At 39.1% G+C, this 12793-nt stretch overlaps 1 protein-coding gene and 1 non-coding gene across 5 annotated transcripts in view; one reads left to right on the plus strand and one right to left on the minus strand.

Moving 5' to 3' along the window:
• BABAM2 (BRISC and BRCA1 A complex member 2) overlaps positions 1-12793 on the plus strand; it is a 362799-nt gene that overhangs the window by 213470 nt on the left and 136536 nt on the right. The window lies entirely within an intron of this gene.
• On the minus strand, positions 8611-8729 carry LOC111746072. The gene has a single exon (XR_002782906.1). It is a non-coding gene; the product is annotated as a 5S ribosomal RNA (ribosomal RNA).

A 12793-nucleotide genomic window follows, 5' to 3' on the forward strand; every position in this document is an offset into this window, starting at 1 on the left:
ATCTTTCTTAAGTTATCAAGTGTCCTAGCAATAGATGACCGTCTAAGTCGTCTGTGTGGACACTGTCACCCTGAGAAAGCCAACGAGCTCAAACTCAAGGGGTATGTCCACAACAGCTTGTCACTCCATGATCTAGGTTCTTGAATATTAATCGCAAGGCAATCATGTCACTCATTACAGTAAAGAGAGGAACTGAGAGAACACTGGGCCCGGGATACTGTTCTAAAGACAGGAATGGAAACAGTATTATTGCTGTGTTTTTATTGTCTTTTTTGAAAGTAAGCTGAGTATGACTTAGAGTATGAATTGTGCCTGTTTATCACCTGCCCTGCCCCTTGGCGTGGTGGATTTCAGTCGGCCTGCTGAGTGCTGGGTAACGAGCCCTCCAGTAGAGGGAAAAGATTCCTTTGCATCTTTACCTGTGTCGTCCTAGTTAGGACGATGGCTTCTATCCTCCTGTCTGGTCATCACCCTTCAGGGCTTCCTTATTTTAGTCTGTCATTTCCTATCTTTGTATACTGGCTAAGGAACAATAATTTAATTTTATGTTTTTATTGTACTTCTTACTTTAAAAGTACATTTTCCATGATTATCTTTGCAAGCTAGATAGGACAGGTATTGCCATCCCTAATTGCCAGAGTTAAAATCAATACCTAAAGGACTTGCTCAGCTCTCATGACCTCTGCGGGCAGATTGGGGAGTGGGACGCGGGGCTCCTGGGGCCCTGTCCAGCACTCTGCCAGCTGCACCGTTGCTGCTTCCTTCGACTCTGCTTCTCCCTTGCTGTTAGCTCCCTTCAGATTTTCACTTTGGTGCTCAACATCTCTAGTGGAGAACTCAGCTTCCCTCTCTTGCTGCTCTAGTCCGTGTCCTTGGCACTTTGGCCCTGGCATCCCTCTTACATTAGCAAATTGGCACCTTAGGACCAGCTTCTGCCATAGCATACTTATCAGTGACTCGGAACCTTTGCCTATTTTACAAAGTGGATGCCTTCAGGTATTCATCTGGATGGTTAATAATCACTTTGTTTTTTATAGTGTCTTTTCATCAGAAGCATATATTATCTGTCATTATATAGGGAGGTTTAACTAGTTAAATTACTTGTCTAAAATCTCAACAGTAACAGAAGAGGTGAGAAGGGAACTAATTTCTCTGAGGAGCTCATGTGAACCAGACACGTGCTGTAAATATACGATTTCATTTCATACTTGCAAAGATCCTATGTGGAAGGTGATGTTTTATATTTTACAAGTGAAGAAACTATAGTTCAGACAAGCGTAGTAACTTACACTGCAAGTAAAAAGTAGAGGGAATATTAAAATCCAGCCTTCTCTGATTCCAGGGCTCATATTCTACCTACTGTCCCATATACCCTTCTCCATGGCAGAGTACCATTCGCAGGGCTGATAGTAAGAAAGAGAAGAATGCCTCGGACACACGGCGATCCCGTGGGGAAGCAGGAGAGCTAGAGGACAGCCATTTCTTTTTCCTGACAACCACAAGAAAGGAGTGAACTCCTTTCTCTTTCCCCAAAAGATCACGGATCTATTGACAAAGGCTCTGATGTTAAATTTGGACTTGTAACTTAGTTGATCTAAGGTAAGCTAACTGAGAGCGACCCGCAGGTGTTTTCGTGGCTGTTAAAGGAGCGCCCGTTAGTAGACATCGCCCACGCTGAGCACTGAGAACGCTTCTGGGAAAGAGCAGTTTTCTATTGGGAAGGCAGTGACACCTGGGGAAGGAGAACCAGCCCAGAAGGCAGGAGTACTGTGTTGTGGCCCTGGTCTCTGCCTCTAGCCATGTCCCCGTGGGTTGATAAGTCATCTCACCTCACTTCTCTGGGTTCCAGTTCCCCGACCTGTGAAACATGGGAACTGAACTGATGACCCTCCCAGCAACTGCAGGGTTTATCATCATCCATGGAGGTTTCTTTATGGTGCTAATAGGAAAAGAATCTTTAGAAAACAAGACCGTGAGAATGATGAAAAGGATCTTGCTACTTAATGACTTTGCCAATTAGAGTTTTTGAAAAGGAACCTAGTGTTAACAGTTCCCTGAGGTCTGACTCTTTTAAGGAAGGTAGGGGGCCACAGAAGGTAGTGTTATAATGAAATTTGTGGGTGAGAGTTCTTGATGAGTGAGTGATTGGTGAATAGTGTCAAGGGGCTTTAAAGGTACCTATGATTTTTGGTTTTACTTTGTAAGATCTAAAGTAAATGTGTATGAGGTTTCGAAATTTCCCTCGGACACTAAGTCTGCAGCTCTCTTCACTGACATCAGATGACTTGTGATGCCTTGTTTATGCCTCCATGCTCCAGGCAGGTCAGCTGCTCCTAAGGCATGGAATAACTCCATTACACAGCCAGGCTTTTCTACAATAAATCTTAAATAGTGAGCTAAAACTAGTATAATAAATATGAGAAAAACTAATATTAAAAAATGAGAAAAACTAAAAGGCAAGATAGTTCGAATACTTTGATACAATTTGGTCCTTCCCTTAACCTAAAATTTTTAACATTTGCTACTTAATCTACTTCTGGATTTCCCTGTAGAAAGAGAAAATGCAGTTCAAATCTTTTCTTGGCGAGGAGAGCTTCTGGGCCTTTGTTGGGATGCTAGACCCCTTCGGGATCAGTGGTCATCACACAGAATTTCATCACTTTTTCACGGAACACCTCAGCAGAGAGTGGGCAGCCTGGCCTATTATTTACACAGCACTGTAAATACGTGATAAACCTAATCCTTCCAAGGGCTGCTTTTATTTTAAAAGAATAATTTTAGAAGGAGTAATCCAAATGAATCTACCATGCAGAAGAGTAAACTTTCCGGTAGGTATGTGGTCCTGAGTCGTTTTAGTTATAACAAACTGCCCCCACCCCCCATCTCTCCTCCGCGTGCTCAGATCCACACTGATATTTAGCAGCCCACTTCTTAAAGGTTTAAAACTCTTGTTTTAAACAATTTGGAATGAAAGTCCATGGACCCCAGCCACTCTGCCCTGGCGTCCTGGAAGTGCCAGCTCTGTGCAGCAGAGCTTAGGAACTTCTTCCCAGAGTGAAGCTTTAAGGACCTGCTGCGCATCCGGCACTTCTCTGCTCTGGCCAATGGCCTCGGAACCTGCTTTGATTTCTCTCTAGGCCAACCCTTCCCCAGGGGAGAGGTCCCTCAACTTCAGAAGATCTTCCCCCTTCCCCAGGTCTAGCCTGGGCCTTTTTTGGTTTTGGTGAGGGGAGGGGATATAGCAGGAGCTGGGAGGCTTCACCTGCTTTACAGTTAAGGTGTCTGTGCAAGCAGTTGGGGAGGCAGGAATAAGGGTGGGGGAAGAGCTGACGAGAACCAGCAGTTGGAAAGAGCCCAAGATGCTCACCTACTCTGAAATCATGCTGTTAAACTAACAGAAATATTGGTATTTTGGTTTGTAAAAATAATATCATACCAGGATACCAAAAAGGAGTATTGTAATCACTAGTGAGTTTCTCTCGCTTAGGGTAAGGAAGGCAGGCTTCACAGAGGTGCCATTTGAGTTGAGTGTTAAAGGACAGTCACCAGCTATTAGGAATTGAGCTCTGATTACAGATCCAGTTGATTTGGCTACACCAGGAGTTTTACATAAAGTTTATATGCTATTCCTTGCCAGTAGTTCAGTTTGTAATTAATTTAGGGGGTGAGAGTGTCGTGGATCTTCTGTTCTGCAGAGCCATTCTCTGCTTTATTCTGCTACGTCTCTTCTCTACCCCTGCTTGTCCTTGTAATAAAAACTTCCAGTAATCACTTGAGCAGTTTTGTGTGTTATTCTTAGTGGTTAACACTTTGATACATTAACACCTCATAACATTTCACTTTGAGTTGTTTTCTTCTCCCCCATGACTTTAGCATTTAAGAATGTAAAGACACATTAGGATTTTGGATCCTGTTTTTTGGATGTTCCTCCTTACAGAGGCTTATTCACAAATGGTTATTTTGCTCATACTTTTTCTTCTAATGGGCATTAAATTGGCCCATTGTTTGTCACACCTGTTCTCTGAGCTGCTAGTTGGCGTATTCGAAAATTCAAAGTGTATAGCAATAACTTTTGCTATCTAAAAGGCTTTTCTTCTGCTTTACTCTATTAATATAAATGTAGGTTTCTTGATATTCATTTTTGAAGCAGTTTTTCAATTCGGCCTTTGTTGTTGTTTTTTAAGACTTTAGAATGAGTAGTCCAAATCTTAGCTACCTAATTTGCCATTTAATTGAAACTGAAAAGTAATTAATATGTTCCACTTGGTGTTGCTGCTTTGAGACCTCTAAATCTTTGTTGAAGGTTTTGAATTAGAATCTTGCTGTTTTATTTAGTGGCTTTCTGGATCTCCAAAGCGGTGCTTGTCAGAGTGTGGTCAGCAGATCACCTGCATCGGCCTTGGAACTTAATAGTACAGCTTCCTTGAATCCATCCTAGATCTAAAAATCAGAATTTTGAGGGCTCAGAAATCTGCATTTTAAAAAGCTCTGTGGATGATTGTATGCACACAAAGTTTGAGAACCTCTGCCTTGAAGGCGCTCAGCACTTATTTACTTGGGATTTATTACCTAATATTTTCCAGGACATACTTGATTGAGTTTTGGCCTTCCTTTGGTCTCTCTTTGATTTGAATTCTGTGAAGAATACTCTTAGAAAGGAGTTGGGTCATACTTTCACTGGTATTCAAAAGAGTTACAGAGACGATTAGACTCCAACAATATTATCAAAGCCCAAGTCACAAGACCCTCTTAGACCTATTGTGTGTGGCACTGTGGAGTAGAGAAGGGCAACGGACGTACACACGATGCTTAGAAATCACCTTTCTGGGTCATCGAGGACTACTTAGTACATTAGACATTAGACTATAGCTAGTCTAAGCCATGGAGCCTTATAATAATAGTAATTAACATAATGATACTTTGTGTTTCTCAAGTATCTTTAAACTGAAAGCCTTAAAGTGCCTTATTAAACGTAGTATGCAACACCCTGAAAAGAGAGGTCAGTGTTAAAAGTTTCTTATTTTATAGATTTAAAACTTGAAGCCGAATACAGAAGCTTAGCTTAAACACTTCTCTTGGATAATGACCCATTCAATTTGGAAAAACAGGAGTATTTCAAAGGAAACCTTTGTGATTTTGAGAGGTGGGGAAGTGATGGTAACAGAGTGTTTGCTATTTGGAATTTCAGGATCTATCCTGAATGAAAACAACCCTGTTTGGTTACTTTAATTAATGCCTTTAATAACTAGAGGTGTTTAATTGGAAAACACCATAATTTTTCTTATTAGCATTTTCGTGCTATAAATCCCATATTCCTTCTGGTTTCTTCATTTGCCTTTCCTTTCCCTTCTTTATTTTTTAATAATTTATAAAGTCAGAAAATGTTAATAAAGGAAAAATAAAGAACCTTCTAGAAGGGAACTTAAAGATCGTATCATCAGGCCTCTTTGTTTTACATGACAAGATATGTGAGACTAGACAAGGTTAAGTAAAACACTCACCCAGAATGGCCCAGGAAGTTTGGGTATAGAAGATACGAAGTTCTACTCTTAGCAGACTTCACTTATGCAGTGCAGTGTTATCAACTGTAGTCACTATGTTACGCGTTAAACCCTCAGAACTATGCATCTTATAGCACAAGTCTGTCCCCTTTACCAGCCTCTCCCTATTTCCCCCGACTCCTCAACTCCTAGCAACCACTTTTCTACTGTTTCTATGAGTTCTTATATTTGTGTGTGTTTTTTTATATATTCTTTGTCAAACAAAGTTGGAGTATGCATTAAATGAACACAGTTTAGAGTTGAGAATCATTTCAGGTCTTTCAGAGACCCTATATAGTATCACCTTTTTTTCTGCCTATTTTTTCCCATTCACATTTTTTTTTTTTTTTTAACCTCAACTTTTGGGCCTATGGTATTTCATTGCTATTAGTACCTTTCAAATTTTCTCCCATTTGCTTTTTTGTATTCTTCCTATCATCTTTCTTTTCTCTTTTGCTTTTATGAACTAATACTGTTCCAATGTAATTAAATATATCAGCAAAATAAAATTGAATGCGTTTTTCAAAATCCTGAAGATCAACACTTTGGAAAAAGCAGACTTAAAGGATAAAGAAAAAAGAAAAAGTACTTTGAGATTTATGAAATATTTGAGTTTGGTTTTTTTAAGCGCTTCAACAGCTGTAGAAATAGATAATTTTTTATCTTCAGCTTCCGTTTGCTCAGCTGCAAGTGTATGCATAACTAGCACTGCTCTTATGGGTGATTTATGGTGACTTTTGCCTTACAGATAAAATGAAGAAGAGTTCCTAAGATAACAGATTGAGAATTTGAAGAGAAGAGGATAGGAAATTTATTTATTCGTCAAGTAATTGATTGATAGAAGGATCATTCCTCATAGAGTACATTGTATTTTAATGCAAGCTGATGAGAAATCTGGTGATTTATGCAACATTGTTCTTCATCTTCATACTAAGATGAATGAGCTACATTTACTCCATAAATGTAAAAGCACTTGAGAAAAATGGAAAGGGCCACACAAAAGCCTTGTATTAGTGATTTCTTTCTTTCTTTCTTTTCTTTCTTTCTTATTATTTATGCCTACAGAACCTGGTCTTCCTAGGTGGTCTCTCATCCAAGTACCACCAGGCCTGACCCTGCTTAGCTTCCAAGATCAGACATCGGGCTTGTTCAGGGTGGTATGGCCGTAGACCATGGACCATGGTTCCACTGGGGCGTGAACTCAGGACCTTCTGTGTGTAAAGCAGATGTGCTCACTGCTACACTAAGAAACCATGTCCGTATTAGTGATTTCTTATTCAAAACAGCTCAGTTCTATAAATATTTATTGGGAAGCTAAAAATCAATATTTGCGTAATAAGGGACTGGTGCTGGAGATACTGAGCTGTAGGATAAAGGTAGAAATGGTGAGAAAATAGTGTATTCATTCTTCCCTCTGGGGAAGGAAAATACAGTTAGAGGGGCAGGAACACTAACCACATAGTTCCCCATAATAACCACCAGATGGGGCTGTCAGACATAGGCAGCTCAGTTGCTGTTCCGTCCAGCTTCCTGTTGGATACTAGGTGGCGGAAGAAGTGTGAAACTAATTGTTGTATATATCGGTAATTCATAACACGAAGTGCCTGTATGTTCGGAGAAAATATTTACCTATATTTTCCAGATCACTTTACTGTTTTTATTCCTTCTGAGAAGAAATTAGAGCAGTCTGATTAGATTTGTTTATGAAATAATGCTAGTTATTATTAGCTTTTCTGATGCTCGCAAATTTATCTTGATGCAAGTACAGATATATTTTACTCAGGATATGTACACAGTGTTAAGAAAGAGCATGAGAAAACTTATTTTCTATTTTCTCTAAAAACTTATTTTCTATTTTCTCTACCTGTAATCTTGTCTTCCTAGTTAATTTCTCTTCCTTTAAGATACAGCTCAAATATTAACCTCCTCTCGAAAACCTTTCTTGGCACCAGAGTTAAGAATTCTCTCTTTACTCCTACATGGTTACTTATGCTCTATAATAGTTCTTATCTTATTGAATTATCCTCCTCCTCATCATCATCATTTTACCTATCTATCTCTGCCACTAATTAGAAGATTCTCAAAACCACATATTATATATATTTCTATACCCACTGCAAGTACAAAACCTGGCAAGGACTAGTACGGAATAAGCAAGTTTTAAATATTTGTGAATTCTAGTTTTTCTTAGACTATTTAAAGAATATTGAGTTATTAATAGTTACTGGGCAGTCTTCCCCAGGATTATAAATAAGCCATCAGAAGTTAGCTTACAAAATAATTGATTTTAGCAGACTTTTAGAAAGAAGTATTTATCTTAACAGGGGAAAGGTTGGAGGGTTTGTTCCAAGGACCATGCAGTACATAAGGTTTATCTTACTTCAGATCTGCTTAGTGCAGCAGACCTATGGAATTTTAAGACTTATTTGGAATTTAAAATTTGTGGCTTATTTGGGATGCATTTTCTTATTACTTTAATTGAAAAAATATGTATAGCTCTTTTCCGTAAATGAGTTTAAGTAGTCTAGGGACATCTTTGAGTAGTAGACCAAATTTGATTCTATATTATAAATTTTTAAGTGGAACTTAATGGGAAAATATGATTCACTCTGTTCAATTTGATAGAAATCTTTTTCATAGTCAAATTTTCTTTAAAGCGAATTATGTATATTTCTTTAGAAAACAAATATATTGATCTGTAATATTTAGACCTCTGTGAGAATGAAAATAATTCCTTAAAGAAAATTGTAAGACTTCGTTTTTCCTTATAAGAATAACATCCCAGTCATTTCCCTGTGTATGGAAAATTTCCATTTCTCTAATCTTGACTGGAAAAGTTTCTCCTAGGCAATTTAGAAAACTAAAGAAGTATTTCATCATCTTCAGCAAACATTTATCAGGTGCCTGCTATGGGATGGTCATATTCCCAGTCCCTTAGAAAAACCCCCACTTATCTAAAGGTGAGACTCCTGGCAACCCCCAGAAAAAGAGCCTTGGTCCCTGGAGTCAGAGGAAGAGAGCCTGTGTAACTAAGTAACCTATTTTATTTTATATTTATTTTATTTTTTTATGCCTACAGCACCCGATCTTCCTAGGTGGTCTCCCATCCAAGTACTAACCAGGCCCGACCCTGGTTAGCTTCCGAGATCAGACTAGATCGGGTGTGTTCAGAGTGGCATGACTGTAGACTAAGTAACCTGTTTTAAAAATGTACTCAGCTATTTTGTTTTATACTGACCTAGTAATTATACAACAGATTAAGGGTAGGTAGGCTGTTATGGCTAGATATGCTTTGATAGCAACAAAAAGAACTATAAAAAGAAAAAAAACCGCAATATATTAACTGACATCTTCAGTGATGGCTCCACATTATCAACAGAATTTGTACCAAAATTCATTAATTCTGTTTGGCAAATTATTCAAATGTGGTGAACTGTGGGATCAGACAGGCCTGGTTTCTAATCTCAGACATAAAGATATAATCATGAGTAATTTACCCAGCTATTCAAGCTGAGCTTTCTTACTGTGTTAGAAATACTGCGAAAACAATTAAAAAACAAACAAACCAGAAAGATATCTATCACAAATATAACAAGTTAACATATTTTCTGTACAAAATGATCAGAAGAACACAAGATCTCTTTGTAAAAGGATAAAAGATAGTGTCATTCAGTTTACAAAAGACAAAGCAACTAATGAGTTTGGAACAATATTCACCCTCACTTAATGATCCAAAAATTCAGAATAAAATAGCAGAATACTTGCTTCAGGTTTAACTCAGCAGGACAGTAAAACTATACAAATAAAGTATAAATCAGAAGCTCACATAGGGAGAAAAGAGAGATCCAAAGGAAAAACAAAAATGACTGCTTGTGTAACCTTCTCTTAATAAGGCAGCTTCCACTTTATGCTTCACAGCGGCTATAAAGCTATCAGTAGCAGAGATGGTTTCTGGTGAGGGGCTCCCCGTCACCGTTCTGGATCTCAGTGTTATCACTGTTTGACTGCTGTAAGTTTCCAGCAGTGTTCATCTTTGAGGACTGACAATATTCACACTTAACATTTGTATTCTCCTTTTCTTAGACTTTTCTGGTATCACCTTTATTATTTGGAAGCCAGATTCTTACTCTTTAAGTATTATAAAAAGGCAATGTTACATAGCTTGAGACTTCTACCCTACTCCTTGATCCTAATGCAGTTTGTGCCTGCATTATTGTTATTTAATATTGCATGATTTGCAATTTGAATTTTTATGTAGGGATTATGGGAGGTTTTTTAAATAGAAAAAATTTAAAGTTGGCAGAATAGGAAATTTTTGTTTATTCTCATTAATGCCTTTGTTCTTTCTTTCTCTGTTTCAAGTTATCACCAGTGGTTTAAGCTGTTTGACAGCCTCAAATCTGCTTTAGTTGATGCCTGAAAATTTTACTGGTATGGAAACCATGTTTTGGAGCTTTAGCATCATCATCAAGATTCTCCTTTCACTTGAATGGCTGAGGGAGAAAACATTTGATCTGAAAATTCCTCCATTCTGTGAGAATTGATCTATGTCAGAGCGCTTCAGGAATTTTTTTAAGAAAAAATATATAGTCCTTTATTCATTCAGCCAACATTTTTGAGTGCCTTTCACATACTGGGCACTCCGCTAACACTGTCTCAGAGTGTAGAATAAGGATGAAGATGTTCAGCCTTCAAGAAGAATGCAGTCTGCTGGTAGAGACCAGCACAGAAGTAACCAGCTGGAGCAGTGTGGTGAATTCCACACTGGAGGTATGCGCACCGAACCCTGGGAGCTCAGCCATGGCCTGTAGAGCTGTGAGCTCTGTCTGCTTAAGCGCGCAAGGACATTGAAGGATGAATAAAATTTTTCCAGGAGGTGAAGAAGAGAACAAGCATTCTAGACAGAAGGGACATGTGAACTAGGCCCAGAGGCAAGAGTGTGCCTGGCATTTTCGGGCACTATGAATAGACCAATTTGGATGTTTAATCATGAGTGATCCTTGCTGTAGCTCAGTCATGTGCCAGAATTTAGTTAGGTAAAGGGTAATGATTCAGAAGGGTTTCACATCCTCAAAAAAAATGTCAGAAAATTATCGGTATTTAGTATGTTTTTTTTTGTTCTGCTGGGTCTTGTGCACAGAGTTTGCTGTGCATTTAGGCCGTAGTCAGCGTCCTTCCAAGTCCCTAAGCCACCTCAGCCACCTTGCCAGCTGCATTAATGTCTCTTTTCACACATCGTGTTGACTGTTTTCCCCATTCACTCAGCCACAGTGTTGCACTGCAGAGGCAACAGTTTAAAGGAGCTCACGCCCGTGCCATGCTCGTACACACGGCCGCCACCCACACAGTCACGTAAATAGGCTTTTGTATTTCCTTCCATTATTCTTAATAAAAAGTTGAGCCCCCTGGGAGGTACTTGCTTTCTAAATATTTAGTGGCTTTTTTTTTTTTTTTTTTGCACAAGTGCTAGCATCCAGCACATGTAAATATTACATACACGTTTATCCAGAGAACTGAATTAATTGAAAGGGACACAATATTTTTTTTAAAAATAGAGTAGGTCTGTGGGACATCGTAATGAAATAGTGAGTGTGGGCAGATGAGCAGAGGCTGTGATTTGGTGGGTGTTAGAAAGTGATGAATAGGAGAGTTTGGAAAGTACAGAGACTTGTGGTCTACAAGTTGTCAATGTCTGGCACATGAAAGATTTCTACTATTCACGCTTTTTTTCTTTTAATGTTATTTAGTCAAATTTCTGGACACTACTACAAAGTTAAAACTATTAGGTGTGCCTCTCTCTGAATTTATTAATGGTGGTTTATAATCGTGATGATCCCAAGTTTTCTAATTGTGAGGAGCCAACTTTCTAACAGATCCCCATCAGAGGAAAGACTCAACCGAGGAATTAAACCAGCCAGACATCTTCAGGGAATTATGGGTAGGCAGTTTTCTTTTTAAGTGGCTTAATAAAGCATTTGGAAAATGCCATTGTGGGGCAAAGAGCACATGTCCAATCATTGCCTTTTTGGGGGAGGGACACTAGTCGGCACATTCTTATTTTAAGTTGCCTGAACTCCAGGGCTGCTCTGTGACTCCGAGGGTTCTCGGGGTGGCTCCAGCAGTTTAGGTTGGTGCTGGAGGAAGCCAGTGATCCACTGAGAGCTGGAGCAGGTTTCTACTGCAAATGACTCCAGAGCTTGGGCGTAGGGATGGAGATGAGTTGAGCTGGGAGTAGGTGGAAATCAGAAATTAGATATAGATTAGATAAGGACATACCAGTTTATTTCCCTCATTTTCAAAGAGTCTCTGGTTTAGGCTAATCTCCTGAAATGTCTCAAAGGTCCTTTCTTTGATTCTAGAACTACTTAGAACCCAAACTCTCATTCCACTTTTCAAGCAAGGGGTTAGCCTGAGCTCTGTGGCAGACCTGTCCCAGATCTTATCCTGAAACCCTTAAGCAGTGTTGAGCCCTGCATTCATAGTATAAAAGGCAACGCAAGTGGGTGTGTCCTTTTGGGCACTTGTCCCCCTCTAGGTTTTTCTTTTGTGGTTAAAGAATCTTGCACAGCAGTTCCTCAATGCCAAGCTGGAAAAGCCGCAGCTAATTTAACTACTCATGTGTTGAATGGGGTACTATTTCCATTTTGCAATTGGGTAGACTGAGGGATGAGATCTTTAATTATTTGATTTAAAGCCAGAGATCGACTCTGATAGATCTAGGACCAAATATACGGCCATCCTTTTGTTTGCTTTGAATTCCAAACATAATTCACTAGATTGTACTGTTTCTTGCACCCTTAATTAGCATAAGTTTAATTAGCATAAATTTTAGCTATTGCAACCATTTCTTCAGACCAATTACTAATTCCTAAAATAAATACCAGTGGTTTCAAATGAAGCCTTTTGAGTTTATGGTCAAGTGAGTAGGAGTTGCAGTCATTTAAATGGAAATTATTCAGAAATTTGAAATGTACTTTTGCTTTTCATGCTCCCTCCAGTAAGTGTTTAGGCGAAGATAAAGAAAGTATCATGTTTGGGCTCCGAGCGCATGACTCACACCTGGGCAGTAAAGATAAAGCGCACCTGCAGTGTAGTACGTTTCTGCAGAAGCATGCTTGTGAGAAACGAGGCCTCGCGTAACGTTTAAAGTGTAGACTCCAGGTGGGTCTGAATCCCACCTCCAGACCTTACTAGCTGGGTAATTCTGGACAAGTTCCTTAACTTCTCTGTGTATCACTTCTGTCACCTGTGAA

The sequence above is a fragment of the Pteropus vampyrus genome, unplaced genomic scaffold (assembly GCF_000151845.1).
Source record: "Pteropus vampyrus isolate Shadow unplaced genomic scaffold, Pvam_2.0 Scaffold173, whole genome shotgun sequence".
Classification (NCBI taxonomy): domain Eukaryota; kingdom Metazoa; phylum Chordata; class Mammalia; order Chiroptera; family Pteropodidae; genus Pteropus; species Pteropus vampyrus.